Genomic DNA, 16248 nt, shown 5'->3' with positions numbered 1-16248 from the left:
ACATCTTTAACATAACTATTGCTTCCAAATATACATCTTTAGTCCAGACCTCACTTATGCACCCAAACTAGACTTTTTACATCCTACCTCAGTTGTTCCACGATTAATCAGAATGGCGAGGTCCAAAACTGAATTCTTAACCCAGCCCCAACCAACCCCATGTAATTCTAAGATATTGCCCAAGGTTTCCCATGCCTCTGGCGTAGTCCCTGGCACTGTGAAGGTAATGGGTTTGATTCCCAAGAGTAGAGCACGTTAGATGGAACCGCTGACCTTAAGAAAAGGAGATTTTGCAGGTGGGACTAACTTAATCACACAAGCCCTCTAAAAGAAGAGAGGGCTCTCCAGCTGGTGGCAGAAGAGGAGTTCAGAATGACTCTACCCACAGTAGATTCTCTCTTGGTGGTTTAGAGATGGAAGGGGCCATGGAGCATGGGCCTAAGAGCTGAGCGTGGCCTCTGAAAGCCAAGAGCGCTATCTGGCTGCAAGCAGCAGTCGAATCAGGACGCTAGTCCTGTACCCACGGGACACTGGACCAGTCAGCCTGGAAGAGAGCCTGAGTTTCAGATGAGAGCCGCTGCCTGAGAAAAAGTGCTGGTCCTCTCCGAACCTTGGCGTCTCCGTCACAAATGGAGTGACTCTTTCCTCCCTCCCACCCTGCACCTTAGAGGTTCCCTGCAAAGATGAAATGATACAGCAGAAGGAAAGGGCCTGACATGGGGCTTCGTATCCAGGGGCTGAGCAGGGACTCAAAATTAAAGGCCATTACTGCTCTTATTACCAAGGAATGAACTCGGCTGGAGCACCTTGTTCTAGATTCACAGCTAAAAACCTGTTGACATGACAGAAATAGCCATAAAAAAATTAAAAGTCCAAAGGGCTCTGGAGTACATTTGTTAAAGTGTCAGGTTGTGTTTTTTTCCCCATGTAAGTTGGTGGAGTCTCAGGAGGTCACACTGCTCTGGGCTGTCCCCCGGGAGCAGGAAAGCAAGGCAGAGGTCCTATGGGACAGTAGCCTGGGCCCGGGAGGGGAGGTCCTGCCCTGCCCTGCCCCCCTGAAGAGCCTGGGGAGCCATATGCCTGGCGGAGGGCCCCCTTGGGGAGAAAAGCAGGAGTGGGGAGAGAGGACACGGCAGTGTTTTCTAGGCCCTTGCAGAGAGCTGTGGCATTAAAGGTGCTGGAAAAACCTGCAGGGGAACTTGCCTGGCTCTGGCGAGGCTCCCTGGAGCAGCGCTGAGCTAGAACACGGCCTTGGCTCCTGCCCTTCACCCTCAGGGCTCCTGCGCCTGACAATGTCACATTATGCAGCCCACAAACCGACTGGTCCAAGAGCCATCCCAGGGAGTCCTTTTTCAGGATGGAGCTCACCTGGGGCTGAGGCAGTCTGTCCAGGGTGCCATGGCAAAATGTGGGCGTGGGTCATATACCTGCTTTTGCTACACACCTGTCCCCATCTCTGGGGTCTTCATGTACCCAGTGGTGGTTTAGGCTTCTGTGTCACAAGAAGCATGTAGGGGTCACACAAATTCTTCCGTGACGGGAGAGCGAGCTCTGTATTAATTGGAAGGAAAATATCAATTGGTGATATGGCCTTGAGGGAAAGACCCCAAAGTTCTACTGGGAAGAAAAGATGGTGCTGAACTGCCCCAAGGGAGGCGAGAGCGATGGTGTGCTGGGCTCTGAAGAGCAAGTGGAGTGCATGGAACAGCATGGTCCATGGTGGTGAGGCCCTGGCTGAAATGACCCCTCACCATGACCTCACGTCCTCAGTAAATATGACTGAACTCCCACAATGCCTGATATGAGGGGAGCAGAGTGGAAGCCACGGAAGAAGCCACATTCCAACTCAGATTGGACTCAGAGGGCAACAGAGGCAGCTGGCCCAGGCCAGAAGCCATAGCCACAGGGCACTTTGAGACCGTGAGCCCCCAGAAGCCCACCCAAGTCATGGGCACCTTTTGGACTGTCAGAGCCTGTGGGAATGGTGGTGGGGTGGAGATCTGAGTCAAAGATAACCAGATGTCCAAGGGGCAGGGCCACCCCTGGGCAAGGAGTCTCTGGCTTTGACACTGTTGTGTAACACGGAACGTGACTTGCCATTGTCCCTGGTTTCTGGAAGAGAGACGAACTTCTTGGAGTCTCCCGAGTAATAAGAGTGTTTGTTCTTCATGTGTCCCCGACTCTCCGCTAATGAGATGATTCAGCATGGTGGCTGGTCATCGGAAGGACCAATCATAGTGTCTGAGCCTGCCTGACCTTGGGAGTGTGGGGACTGGGCCTGGAATTCAGTCACCTGGCCAATGACCTCATCACGGCTCCAGAATGAAACTCCAGGAGAAACTCTGCACACCAAAGCTCAGTGGGGTTTCGTGGTTGGTGAACACATCCACATGGTAAGGGGGCAACCTGCCCTGATTCCGTGGGGACGGGGTATAGAAGCTCTGTCTCAGGAATGGCCCCAGACCTCATCCCAGGGTTCTCTTCGTTGGGCTGGACCTGGTTCCTTCATTATAAAACCATGTCATAAACACAGTGCTTTCCTGAGTGCTACGAGTTGTTCTAGCAAATGACCGTAACTGAGGGGGTCATGGGCCTCCCTCAAACTTACATCCAGTTGGTCAGAAGTGACCTGGGGGGGGCGCCTGGGTGGCACAGCGGTTAAAGCGTCTGCCTTCGGCTCAGGGCGTGATCCCGGTGTTGTGGGATCGAGCCCCACATCAGGCTCCTCCACTATGAGCCTGCTTCTTCCTCTCCCACTCCCCCTGCTTGTGTTCCCTCTCTCTCTGTGTCTCTATCTCTGTCGAATAAATAAATAAAATCTTTAAAAAAAAAAAAAAAAGAAGTGACCTGGGGACTCCTGAGCTTCTGTGTGAGGTGAAGGCAGTATCGTTGGGGACTGTGCCTTTAACCTGTGGGGTCTACTCCAAGTCCAGTGGGCTGGCATCCGAATTGGACTTTAGCAGACCAGCTGGGGCATGGGTCTCTTTCCCTACGTGGCTCCTTTCCTGCCCTCTTCTCACACCACTTAGTGACCTCACAGATTACAGCCCCAAAGGTATCCATCCCCTGCCCCTCTCTTTGGCCCTGCGATCTGGTGTAATGCGGTCTTTGCTATGGCCAGTTCAACTTGCGCCCTCCCCATGGCTCCTTGCCAAAGACGGCGGTGGCAGGAGCTCATGGCTGGGCTGCCTGCTCCGAGGTCGACGGGTTGCTGGGAGGGGCATCTGTAAGCCATAAACACGGCCGCACGTTTGCAATGGCAGCAAGGGGACTTCTGTTTGGGAGGTCCTCAGGACCACAGCGTCCTTCAGTGGTATCTTCAAGATGCTTTTGCATAGCAGGCATATGGTTTTGACTTCGATTGTATGTTTATTCAAAGAGGCTTGGGGTGGGGGCTGAAAGAAGTTACTGGGTGGGGGACTACGTGAGTGGGGTCCAACCCCGGCCACTGCCGGGCCCGACCGTCGTCCTTTTAGTGAGGTGAACAGCCCTCCAAAGCGGGAAGCACAGAGAGGGTCCAGGTTATAAATCTTCCCCTCAGAGCAATGCAACTGCATTGTACTTAAAAATAATTAAACAAATCTGTAAAACATGTTTCCATTGCATTAGCTTACTTCACTTGGCCTCGCGATGTGAGGATCATAATTACTTAAATATTTCCCTTTACTATTTTTCAAAACATTTTTCTAAATTGTCAAAAAACATTCTGGAGAGAGTTGGATAAAAAACATAGTGAACATGTGTCTGATTAATTTTTTAAGACAATCAAGATCAGATGCAAAAAAATGATTGGGAACGGTTTCCGCGCAACAATAAAAGACAGAAATCTCGGAGCAGGGACTGTGGTGAGTCATAAGGAAAAACGTGTTCATCATTTTTACTACGGTATCTATTGGAACTCAGATGACAGGGAGCGAACTGGCCTGGAGGGTAAATTGCCAAAGGCGGAGCGTGGCCTACGGAGACCGTGTCCGGAGAGGGGCGATCTGCCGAGTGTGGCCGGATGCAGGGTCTGTCCCGCTGCCGAGATTGTAAAACAAGAGATCATTCTGAGCAGCCATTCTTTGTCGCCTGTCATTACAAACAACTCGAGGGCAATCCGCTGGCATCCTGACAAGAGGATCGTCCCTCATCTGCCAGCTGACAATCAGGCCACCGTCCTGAGGCCATCAATGGAGCTGCTGGGTGATGGAGAGCCGCTTGTCAAAGGACGGTTTATGATGTTAACTCACAAGCTCTTCCCTAGCTTGAACTGAATTTTATTTTACTTTATTCAATTTATTTTGTTGAGTCCTTTTTCTTAAACTTATTTTTTAAGTTCCAATAAACAGTTGGGATCAGAGAATGTGATTTCTTTCTCTGGCAAAACACTCCTGCCCCCTGTGCCTGCCTTCTCTGCCATCCCCTGCCTGGCAAATGTTGTGAGAGGGGCAGAGACGGGACCTCTGGCTGAGCTCGTCTCCCGTCTACGAGCCGGGAGAAGGTTCCAGGCAGGGTAGACTGTACAACCCCTGCAATTGTCCTCCCTTACCCACGGGGGATACATTCCCGGACCCCCAGTGGATGCCTGAACCATATATATAGATAGATAATGATAGATAGATAGATAGATGATATAGATATGTCCATCGTGTGTATGTACCTATGGTGAAGTTTAACTTATAAATTAGGCACAGGTAAGATTAACAATAACAACTAAACATCAGCTGGAACGAGTGTTAACAATAGGCCATAATAAAGTTAGGGGAATGTGGTCTTTCTCTCTCAAAATATCTTATTGTGCTATGTCCACCCTTCTTCTTGTGATGATTCGAGGTGATACAATGACCCCGTGATGAGAGGAAAATGGGAAACACAGGCATTGTGACGTAATGCTAGGCTATTGCTGAGCTGACCAAAGTCAGGAAGGGTCGTGTGCTTCCGGCCCGCTGTTGATGACAGGTAACTGGCAGCGTGGAAAGCGAGCCCACAGGTAAGAGATGATGATTGGATTTTGCTTATGCATTAGAAGCACACAGAAGGGCTCTGTCCTGAGACCTAGAGCAGCACTCCTCTGAAGGGGAAGCGTCACACCAGTCATCGTGGCCCCATCCATCACTCCCAGCTCCCCACGACGTTTTCACTGCTTTATCTTTTAAAATTTTTGTATCATTGTTTTTTACAGTGCAGAGACGAATGTGCCTTTTGGTTTTATTTTATTTTATTTTTTAAAGATTTACTTACTTATTTATTTGACAGAGAGAGGGACAGCCAGCGAGAGAGGGAACACAAGCAGGGGGAGTGGGAGAGGGAGAAGCAGGCTCCCAGTGGAGCAGGGAGCATGATGCGGGGCTCGATCCCAGGACCCTGGGATCACACCCTGGGCCGAAGGCAGATGCTTAACGACTGAGCCACCCAGGCTTCCCAAACTTTTGGTTTTAAATGGCAAAAAAATAAAAATAAATAAAAATTGGGGGTTGTTGTGCCTGGTCCCCCATCCCAAGTAACAGTGTTTTAATAGCAGGCAAAGGGCAAAGGTGTGGTGGAGGTCTTGCCCCAGGTGGCCAAGGCCTTCCTGGAGGAACTGTAGGAGTGGGAGTCTTAGGCCTGGGAAACTGAGGCAGGACCAGGGGCTAGGAAGACTGGCTATAGCAGAGTTTGATGATGTCTACTGAAAGTTGGGGCTCTTGGTGTCCCACACACAGACGGGAATCGTCAGGTCAAAGTGAGAGAGGGCTTCTTCAGTGGGCATTCCTGCCTAGAAGCCATCTGGGGAAGGCCTCCTCGTTCAGGGCTGGAGGGTCAGCTCCACCCTCTGGCCACCCCTCCCTTTACTGCTCCGGACCCCAGGAATGGACAGCTTTCCCTGGCAGGAGGTGGAACAAGTTCACGAAAGTGGACTGACCACTTAGAAGTATGCACAGGGCATGGCTTGGCAACTTGATGGGCACTAAACGAGGTAGGTAAGGACCCTTCAGGAGCTCCCAGGTGGTGGGAGGTAAAAAGCGCATGCGGATAACGTGCAGGGAGGGAGGGAGAGAGGCTGAGCGCATGTGCGTGCCCGCTCGTGCACTGGCTGGGTCCGTGAGCCACCACCCGCTTCTGCAGAAGACTAGCAGGGCCGCCAAGGACGGTGGGCCTCGGTGGGTGAGCTCCCGCGGGGAGAGTCTGTCCTCGCCCCGTGTCCCGAGCATCCGGGCTGGCCTCATGCCACTGTCTGCAGCATTCCCCCCATCTGACTTCTCCTTCCTCTAAAGCTTCAGCTTCTAAACTTTTAGAATATTCGAGTTATAGTGATTTTGATATTTCGCACCCATAATTTGGTGAGAATTTCTTGCCTATCTTTGCAATCATCAGGGGGCCTTTAGATTGAAGAGGGGTGGCCCGGACCCACCCCCAGAAAGGCTGCTCTGGGCAGGAGACTTCAGCCTTTCTCCAGGAGCCTCTGCCCGCCCAGTGTGGCCCCCTCCGCTGGCCAGTTTCCTGCCCACTCAAGGACAGGCCAGTGGAAAGGAACCTTGGTTTTAGCTCATTCTTGAGTGTGGCATCAATCACGGGATGCTTGGCCAGGGAATCCGAGGGCCTCCTGAATAATTCAGAAGTGCGACATGCAATACTTGTTGCTCCCGAGTGTTAATGAAAATATCAAGGGAATTAATTAACAGTCAATTATATCAATTTTAGATTTGGACGTTGATTCTGATGCTGAAAGCTAAATCTGCATTTTTGCCACAGTTCCTTTCCTTGGCTCTCGACTCGTCTTAGTCATTTCCAATCAAACTTATAAGGGGGAACATGCTCAAATTATTTCCTTTCCCTAGCTCTCCTGCAACTTGCTTCAGATAAATAAGGATAAGAAGAACCGTTTGAGTAACAGATATTTCCTACAATCCTAGGTGTACAGATGTTCTCTTGATCTCTGTATTAAACTGCTGGGGGAGTTTGAATCTATAGATAATAAATTACCCACAAAGATGAAAAAGCAAAAATCATGTGCATGTTATTTGCATAGATATGTCTATTTTGCCCAGGCCGTGACATGGAAGAGCTCACAAGGGATGGAAAATGCCAAAGGGAATCACAGACAGTGTCCTCACCTCCCGTTCATTACAGTTGGAGCCCAGGACTTCGTCCATCCTGTGCGTGTGACATGTTTGCTAGACTTGGGTCACACGTCACCTCGGAAGGGATTTTTAAAAACCTTCTGTGATCTTTGATATTAAGAAAAGGCATCTCATTGAAAACAGTCTTTGCATGATTTGGCACGAGCCGTCTAGACTGCTTTATGAAAAATGACAGCTAGTAGGAAAGTAATTAAAGATGTATTTTGCTGAAAGCAAAAGTATTTTTGGAATCAATACCAACCATCTTTAATTTGCCAGCTCTTTCCACGATCATTGTGCATTATCTGGGGGATCTCAATTCTAGACCATGGGGGTGCCAGCCCCCTTCTGGTGTCAACGTTGGGTTCTCATCTGCTCGCTCACCATCCTCAGGAAGGGTTGAAGGAGGTCTGGGGGCAAAGAGGAGGCACAGTCCACTTGGAGGGGAGGGAGCCAGCGTCTCTCTCACGGGCACCTGGCACCTCGTTTGGTTCCTCCTGGGGCAGGGGAGATGTTCGAAAAGTGGTAGCAGTGCAGCCATATGTAAATGAAGCCTGGGGTGGGGGGTGCCTGTGGTTTTGAGCTAGAGAAAAAGGGGCAGGAACCTTTACGCATGCTTTTTAGAATTCTCAAAGCGGAAAGAGATCTGTCTTACCTCTTCCAGCCTTTTTATAGGAAGCGTGTTCCTTAGCTGGTTGGGAACTCAGTGAGCAGTCATCAGTCAAGGGTTGGCCAGACCCATATGTGTGGCATTCCTGGTGACTCACACAGACATAGAAGGAACAGTCCTGCCCCACAGGGGGCTCCCAACGTGCAGGGGCATCTTTCTGGCTTCCTTCTCCCCTTCCCTCTCCCATCCATCCTTTTACCTGCCCAATTCTTACTCATCCTTCAGGTGTCAGCTTAGGTTACACTTCCTCCAGGAAGCCTTCTTGGAATGCCTCACCTCTCCCAGGTGCATTTCAGAACATAAGCTCTGATTTCACTGGATTCTAACACCCCTTAATTGGTTAATGCCTACCTTCTTTACCATCTTCTGGGGACAGAGACCACCACTTTCTCACCAATTCCTGGTTCCCAGTCTGGGGCCTGGCAAAACTCCTTGGATTGGAGGATGAGGTAACATATAACTGTAATCACATTTCTGCCCTTTGAGTTTCTTATCCCCTTGTATTTGGTCTCTGAGTCCGACTTCAGGTGTGATTGTAGGGTGTGGTTGTAGGGTATGATGGCCTGGCTTTTCCTAAGTCCTTCTGTATTAGTAATGTGAAGACCCCTTCCCCCTCTTAACACTCCAGAGGAAGCCAGGTCGGTGGGCAGGAAGGCCCATGTGGCCAGGAGGAGCTTGGGGAAACTTCTAGTCCTGAGGACTGAAGTGGGGGTGGGTTGGAAAGGTTCAGGTAATTGAGAATGAGGTTTGCTTGGGGGAGCATTACAGCTTTAAGAGGTCAAAGCCTTGGGGGGCTTTCCAGGCTATTCTCCATGTCGCAGAGGACATGAGCTGGACGGCCTTAGCGGGGTCAACTCAGCAGGTCAGAGTGTAGACGTCACTGGCAGGGTCAATGGTCTTTGATCTCTGCGTCTGGAGGCATATAGGTTGCTGCTGGGGGTCCTCAGAGGGGACTACACTGGAAGGGGAAGTAAAGAGCATCCCATCCAGCCCTCTGCTCCCTCCTGCACTGGAACAAGTCTGCTCGCACCTCTTTGTTTTAACGAGATCTATAATGCATGTTTGTGCAGGTGGTATATGCATGTGTGTATGTGCGTGTAAGTGTGGGCAGATCGGTAACAAACCACTGCTCACCTTCTGCTTACAACCGATATCGCACAGCAAATGCACCGTGTCCTTCCGCGGAACGTGTGTCCGCCTCCCAAAAGCTGCACGCACGGCTGTGCAGCAGCGAGCACGCAGGCTGCTGGCCTGATTTTCAACATCGAGGCGCTGTGGATTTTCATTGCTTTGGATCTTAAGGAGGCATTAATTTTTCCCCTCATTGATATGCATAGTCAGATGTAGTTAATCTTTGGGACACCTGCTGGTCAGATGCCTGGGATAAGCCTGGATTAAGGGAATTCTGATTACCAATCCTTCCAAAGTGCCAGGCAACTTGGGAATTCAGGGTACGGACAGTGTTGTTGAGCACAGAGCTGACCACTTGGAGGTGGCTGGGTCTGTATGGAAGGAGCTTTGATCACTGATGGCATCGATGTTGGTAGCGCATGAGAACCGCTGGGAGTGGGGACCTGTGTGACCGTGCTGGGTTTTCAGTTTGTCTTTATAGGAGGGAGGGGTCGGGACTCAGCTTTCCTGGGGCTCTGCACTCTGGCCACAGTTCATGTCCATGAAGCAGCCGACCCCTTCCCTTAGTCTACTGAAAGAACGAGTCCCGGACCTGCCCAGACAGAAAAGGAGTTGTAGTAATCTTTATGTATCATATTTTTATACCGTCAGTCTTTTCCATCAGAATGGAAGCTGCAGGAAGGTATGTCTGAAAAGTCTTTGTGGTATGAACGACTCCCTATTTGCAAGAATACCCCCAAGTCTTAGCTGGGGTGTGTGTGTTTTGCGTGGTCATCTTGGCATTCACGGTGCCCTCCGCCGTCCCAGATCCTGGGCGGGGGGTGGTCTGGGCAGAGGTTGGCCAACAGGGACCTTTCCTCCAGGTCTGGCCTCAGGCACTTCACTCACCCGTGGGGGGGCGGGTAGGACAGTTGCTCACCCACTTTCACGTTCATCACAACTGCACATGTTCACGAAGCCGTGTACTCCTTGACTTCAGTACCGCCTTTACTAGCGACATCGCCTTCGATCACAAAGGGTCTAGTCTTTTGCAAGCACATGGCGTCAGTCGGCCTGGCTACCTGTTTGAGGGAGGTGTGGCATTCTCTGATTTCAGTTCTGAAGTCAGCGCATCGGGCTTAGGTAAAACAATGCTCCAACACCTGCCGGCGAGGATGCTAACTGAGCAGGGGCTGTTGGAGAAGGTTGCAGGAGGAGATACTAACATTGAAAATAGACGGGACTTGGCGAATTCACTTTTGCTATCTCATATACTTCCTTGGGCATATGAGGGCAAGTACGAGAATATTTATGGCAAATGCTTACATAGTGAAACACTGAAAACAATCTACATATCCATTCATACAGGAAGAGCCAGGCAAACGTGAGTGCAGCCGTACTAGAGAGCACGGAACAGCAATTAGAAAGAAGGAGATAGTAGGGGGGTGGGGGATGGGCTAGGCCGGTGATGGGTAGTAAGGAGGGCACGTATTGCATGGTGTACTGGGTATTATACGCAACTAATGAATCATCGAACTTTGCATCAAAAACCAGGGCTGTACTGTATGGTGACTAACATAATATAATAAAAAAACATTAAAAAAAAAGAAAGAAGGAGATAGATCGATACGGACTCACACTGATGAGGCTTCAAGACATCTGCTGGGTGAAAAAATCTGGTATGGAAACGTGTTTTGATTTGATCAAATGTATGTTAAAAGATAAAAATTTCTACGAGAATATGTATTTATCTATGTATATTTGTAAATATGACAAAAAAGCGTGGGAGAACACTCACCAAACTGATGGAGGCAGACACTATCTTCGAGAAGGAGGGGAATGGAGTGGCAGAGGTGGGAAAGGGGCCTTTAGACCCTAGTGCCCCTTTCTATGAACAAGAAGTCTGCCTTCTTGGAAAAACTCATCATTCGGTGGAAGCTAAAGTCGTTCCCATCTTCAGTGTTATTTATGTGTTTACGCACACAAACCTTTGTCCTGTCCCTCACAGCACAGACCATTTGCACAGAATTAGCTATGAATGGATTTTCTGTGAAGGGGAAAGGCAGCCAGCCTTTGTCCTCCAGGAGCAAAGAGGTTAATGACAGACTCAAGACTGGGACCCAAGAAACAGGTGCAGAGAGTCACTGGGGGGGCTGGGATGGGTGGTGTGGGGTGCTTCCCAGCAGCCCCAGGCACAGGCCTTCGCTGTGGGCTCGTTCACCAGCTCCCGAGGGTAGGAAGTGTCTGTGGGTTCCCTGTGCCCAGGAGCCACTCCTCCCTTCTTCCACAGGCCACCTCTCTCTCACTAATGAGTGGCTGATTCGGGGCCCCTGGAGTACAGCTGAAGGGCCGGTGGGTTATGGAAGGGTCACCAACGGAAAGGCTCTTGGGACAGACGACTGATGCTGGCGAGCAGAGCAGCACAGAGTGGCAGAGACCGTATCGGACAGGTGTGCACACACTGTCTAAACACACACGTGTGGAGAGATTGCCGACCACTGCAGTCCAAGAACATGGGTCATGGGCCTCATTCCTCAGCTTGTGACCCCTGGAGAGAGGGGTACTGATAACTGGGGAAGGGCACAGAGCCGAGGTTCGGGAGCCTGGGGCCGACTGCCCATGCCATTCCTAAGCGACCTGGCCAAGCGCTCAGTCTGTCCATCTGCATACGCCACAGTAAGGGGCCCCGCGCCACACCCCCATCCCGCACCATCTCTCACAGGTGATATACGCCAGGAGCCCAGCACTAATAAAGGGCTTTAATGGATGGTGCATAACAATAATTGATAACACTCCACTTTGCTTGGGACAGTAAGCACCGTGTTCTTCAATGGCCTCATTCTCTGCCTGCCATCAGCCGCAGCCAGCTGCTAACTCTTTGCCTCATTTTCTCCTCCTAATGAGGGGAAATCTAATATCAGCTTTAGGCTGGATGTGGAAATAATCCAGTTCCTCGGAGGTGGGGAGGGCATGGAGCTTCCTGCCATCAGCCTTCACAGCCTGCCTTGGCTGCTGGAGGAGGGGCTGGGGAGAAAGGGCTGCCAGCCGCTGTCCCCACCCCGGGGCCAGAGCCCCTTCCACTCCTTGGGCTGACTCCTTGGAGCCCTTAACAAGGGTTGAGACTCTCCTCCTCACCACGCAGAGAAAACTTGGGGTGGCTGACCCCAAAGCCCCTCACGCACAGCCAATCTCCCTCCAATTGTTTCATCAGCATTGGGACTGTCAGCTCAAACCTGACAAGTGACAAGACTCAGACTCATGCCGACTAGATAATCAAAGTCTTGTCAGGGCTGTCAATACCCTGCAGATAGGAGAGGACAAAGGGAGGAAAGGTTTCTACAGAAACTGCCGCCTTCACACACACGTTGTCGAAGCCTCTTACCCAAACCCCTGTTCGTTTCTAAACGTCACTTACTTCTGAATCTGTGGGCTCAAAAGCACAGACCCTGAAATGAAGTAACGACCTGATACCGTGCCTGGGAAATGCAGATTTTTCTAATTTGCTGAAGATTACGTTGTCATCTTACCTATTACACATACATACCTGTGGTTTTTGTAATATTTAATAGCAGCAACTTGGTGAAAGAGATTTCTGCCAGGAAAAATGTATTTAAAAAAAAATCTGGAATGGAGAATGCCAGCAAAGCGACCCAGGCTTACCCACGCGCACGTGTGCGGGAGCACAAGTGAAGGGATAGGCGCGGCCGCATTGGATGTGAGTAATAGCGCAGATGCGGACCCACTCCCCCTGCGGCCCTTGGGTCTCCCTGGGCGAGGACGCGCATTCGGTGAGCTGGCAGCCCTCACCTGACAGTGGGCGCCCCTTGTCCATCATTACCCAAAGCTCGGCAGAGACTGACGTCGGCCGACCGGTCTGTGAAGAGGAAGGAACACCATGGACTTGAAAACCCACCCTAGAGCATTCATGGCCCAGAAGTCAGGGTCTCAGGGGAGGACCCGGGCATCCTTGCTCTCCTCCTCTTTCCACACCAGGGGCAGCGTCTAGCCTTCATCCTTCATCCTCCATGGAGGTGCGTCGTGGTCGAATCATGCACGTCCAAATCCACGCCGGGCCATCATCCTAAAGAGCTGTTGCCCGACGACCCTCGGCTAGCTTGCTTCCCTGGACCGCGGGCCCTGGGGACATGCAGACGGAAACGCGCATGCGTGTAGGTGGCCTTACTCCGAAGGAGCCCGGTAGCATCTGGCGGGTTGCTACAGGTCCCTTCCTGAGCCCTGGCCAGTCAGTCTCGGTGGCCTGGCTGCCCTAGCTCAATCCCGTGTGCACCTGTCATGACCGCCCCTGCGCTTGCCCTCTTTACTGTGTGGCTTTGCGGCTCCAGCCACAGGGGTCATTTCATTTTGTTCCAGACTGTGCCGGCGTGGGGGCCCACCCGGGGCCCTGGCACCTGCTGTTGCTCGGCAGGTGTCAGCAGCTCCACCCGCCCCCCGCACGCCTCTGCCAGCACCCTGATGGGTGGCATACATCCGACCCTGTTCCCTGGTACACCTGGCACTCCTTAATCACCCTCTTACATTTTCTTGACGGCACTTACCCCTCTCTGATATGTTCTTGCTCCAGAACTTATTTCCTTGGTTAAGGCTTCTCTCTCACAGAGACACACAAAAGTCCACAAAGTCCCAGGGGTGGGCGGCGGAGGGGGATCTCATGTGGCTCATGGCCAATGCCTGGAGGCTAGTGGATACTGAAGGGGTGACCAGACCCACTTCTGCCCAGGTACAGAATTAGGGGCTGAAGGTACTGGGGAATGCCTGCTGGATGCAGATACACAGGGAGCTTCTCACCTAAAGGAGGGGGCCCAGAGCATCTTGTCTTTGTGAGATCCCCCGGAATCTGTCTCCAGGCCTCCCGTCACCCCTCATGCAGTTTTTCCCACTGTGCGGGCCCCAATACTCACCCCTATAGGAGTTTGTACCCCCTTAGTGGTCACTGCTGCCCTCTCCTCTGATGCCCTGTGAAGGGGGCTTTCAGGGGAGGGCCCGGCAGGCACAAGCAGGTGTCCATTGCTTCATCGCACGATGCATGCGGCCCTTAAAGTAACAAATATGAGTAAGGCTGCATCCATCCTTGCCTTCCAGCAGTTCAGTTTAGCAAAGGAGAAGGGTGTGCCCACAGGTGAGAGAACACAGTATGATTAGGGAGTGAAAAAACCCAGGGATGCCACAAGGAGGAGCTCATACTCAGCCTGGAGCATCATGGAAGACTTCCTGGAGGAGGTGACACCAGAGCTGAAATTAGAATTTAGAATAAAAATTAGACAACAGAAGGCCAGCTCTTTCTGGCTCAGCAGGAATAATGGAGCATGTGTCTCTGGGTGGCAGGTCTGGGTTGCATCTCGCAGGGGCTGGTAAGAGCTGCAGGAACGTGCATCAGGGTGGGGATGGCTTGGTGGTAGCACAGGAGATTTTAGCTGTCTGACCACAGTGCTTTCAGGAGAGTTCATGTCACTGTGCATTTGTCAGGGGTGGGTGAAGCTAAGCGCTCTGTTCCAATATTTCCTGCTGGAGGCCCCACCTGAGTCCCCCACTGGTCCTTCTGTAAAGCCTTTTTGAAAGCCCCTCTTTCCTTCATTGCTCTGTTCTTTCCCAGCCAGCTCTTTAATCCTCAAAAGCTAAAACGGACCATCTTTCTCCCATCCACACCAGCACTTACTCTGGCCTTGATCTTTATGGGGCCGGGGATGGCGGGAGTTTTTTGCTGAAATACTGCTCACTGTCTGCAGTCCCATCAACTTGCAGGCAGCCGGATTTCGAAGGGAGCGAGAGGAGAGGGGAGCAGGGGGCGTGCGTGTGTGTGGAGGCCAATATTCCCTGTCTAATTTATATTTTACATTTCTGTAAAATCATGCTTAGAGTATTTTGGTAATCTCTGCTGAGATTAAGTATAATGCTGTACATTTAATTGATATAAGTGGTTTCAATTCTCCTTAATATGACAAATCTCCAGTGTGAAATATTCTTAGTTAATGATCAACATAAAATAGAGTTCATTTTTAATGTGAGTACAAGATTTGAATTAATTTGTAGCTAGAGCAGGGTTATTAAATTCTGTGTGCTTTCTGTGCACAGGCACACGTGTGGTCATGCATGTGGCCTGGAGCATACATGCGTGTTCTGGGTGAGAACAGGAGGTGCACACCCCTTCCAGCCTGAGCTGAGAGCATCTACTCATGTCTCTTCCTCTGTCTTAGAAGCAGCACCCCCAGCACCTTGCATGTGAAGGAACTGCCATCCCAGCCCCCCCGATCTCAGCCTGTGTAACTCCTTGGTCTTCCGTGCCCCAGGTTGCCCGGCCTGACCCGGATCATTGCGGTCAGCCCACCAAAGCTGGACAAGACTCCAAGCAAGCTATACCGCGGTCACCTGTTTCTGCCAACTCGGTTTCCACCACAGCATTTACTGGCGAACGTTAGCATATTGTTTTCTATTATCAAAACCATATGATGGCTAACGTCATCCAGGGGGGTTCAATGAAAGTTTCAAGTTGAAGAATTTCCTTGCACAGTCATGTCCAGGGGGAAGGCTTCAGGGGCAGACCCCCAGCCGTGCTGATCAAAGCCAAGACATTTGCATTCCCCTTGCCTCCGGGGATCCAGGGCTCCTGCAGGCAAACGCATTTCCCCCTACGCTCCAGAGTTAGGAAGCTGTATGCAGAAAGCCAGGGCAACGCTCTTTGGCCCTGAGATCCAGGCTGAGGGCACACTCAGAAACCCCCACTGCCTTTACTGCTTTGAGATAACAGAGACCAATTTTCGTACAACTGTTACAAGAGAAAGGGGGGAATAAAAGCTTCAGGATGAGTGCCAAGCAGAATTTGAATATCATATAAACCATGCGTGGGATGGAGGCAGTGACTTGCAGAAAACATCTGTTCTACTGGACCTTCCATTCCTTCCTCCGGTGGCTGGAGCACAGAGCTCAGGCTCCTTAAACTTTTCTTTTGTGATGCACTGTTTGGAGACAGACAACCTTCAATATGCAGCCCTGACGCTCTTAAACATTTCCTTTGTAGTCACCTCCTTAATGACGGTGCCATTTGAATCCCAATAACAATGAGGTCTTCCCACCCCCTCAGATCGGCAAGGCAGGGTTGTGGGCGGGAGGCTGTACTCCAAGCAAGTTCAATTTCTATTGGCTTAAGCGGCTGCGGAAAGAATCTTTAATCACATATACAATATTATTGGCAACGCCGTGCAATAAAAAGGCTGAATGCTTCGTTTTTCTAGATTTCCTTTTATATTTCAAAATCGCTTTTCTTTCAAATTAGTGTACCCTATACATTTTCTTAAAAGAAATTACTTATGGCTTCACTTTTTTTTTCTTTTGTTGGCTCACCCTTCCTTTTGAAATTACCAGCTCAAGGGG

At 50.8% G+C, this 16248-nt stretch overlaps 1 long non-coding RNA gene across 1 annotated transcript in view; it reads left to right on the top strand.

The window, feature by feature from the left end:
- LOC109489108 overlaps positions 1–15126 on the top strand; it is a 75207-nt gene extending 60081 nt beyond the window's left edge. Inside the window, exon 4 of the long non-coding RNA XR_002142061.2 lies at positions 15075–15126. This is a non-coding gene — a long non-coding RNA (uncharacterized LOC109489108). The remainder of the gene's footprint in view (positions 1–15074) is intronic.
- Positions 15127–16248: the final 1122 nt, after the last annotated feature.

This window comes from Ailuropoda melanoleuca, chromosome 12 (assembly GCF_002007445.2).
Source record: "Ailuropoda melanoleuca isolate Jingjing chromosome 12, ASM200744v2, whole genome shotgun sequence".
NCBI classification, from domain to species: Eukaryota; Metazoa; Chordata; class Mammalia; order Carnivora; family Ursidae; genus Ailuropoda; species Ailuropoda melanoleuca.
The sequence above is the reverse complement of the archived record's forward strand: the minus strand, read 5'-3'. Positions and strand labels throughout refer to the sequence as shown.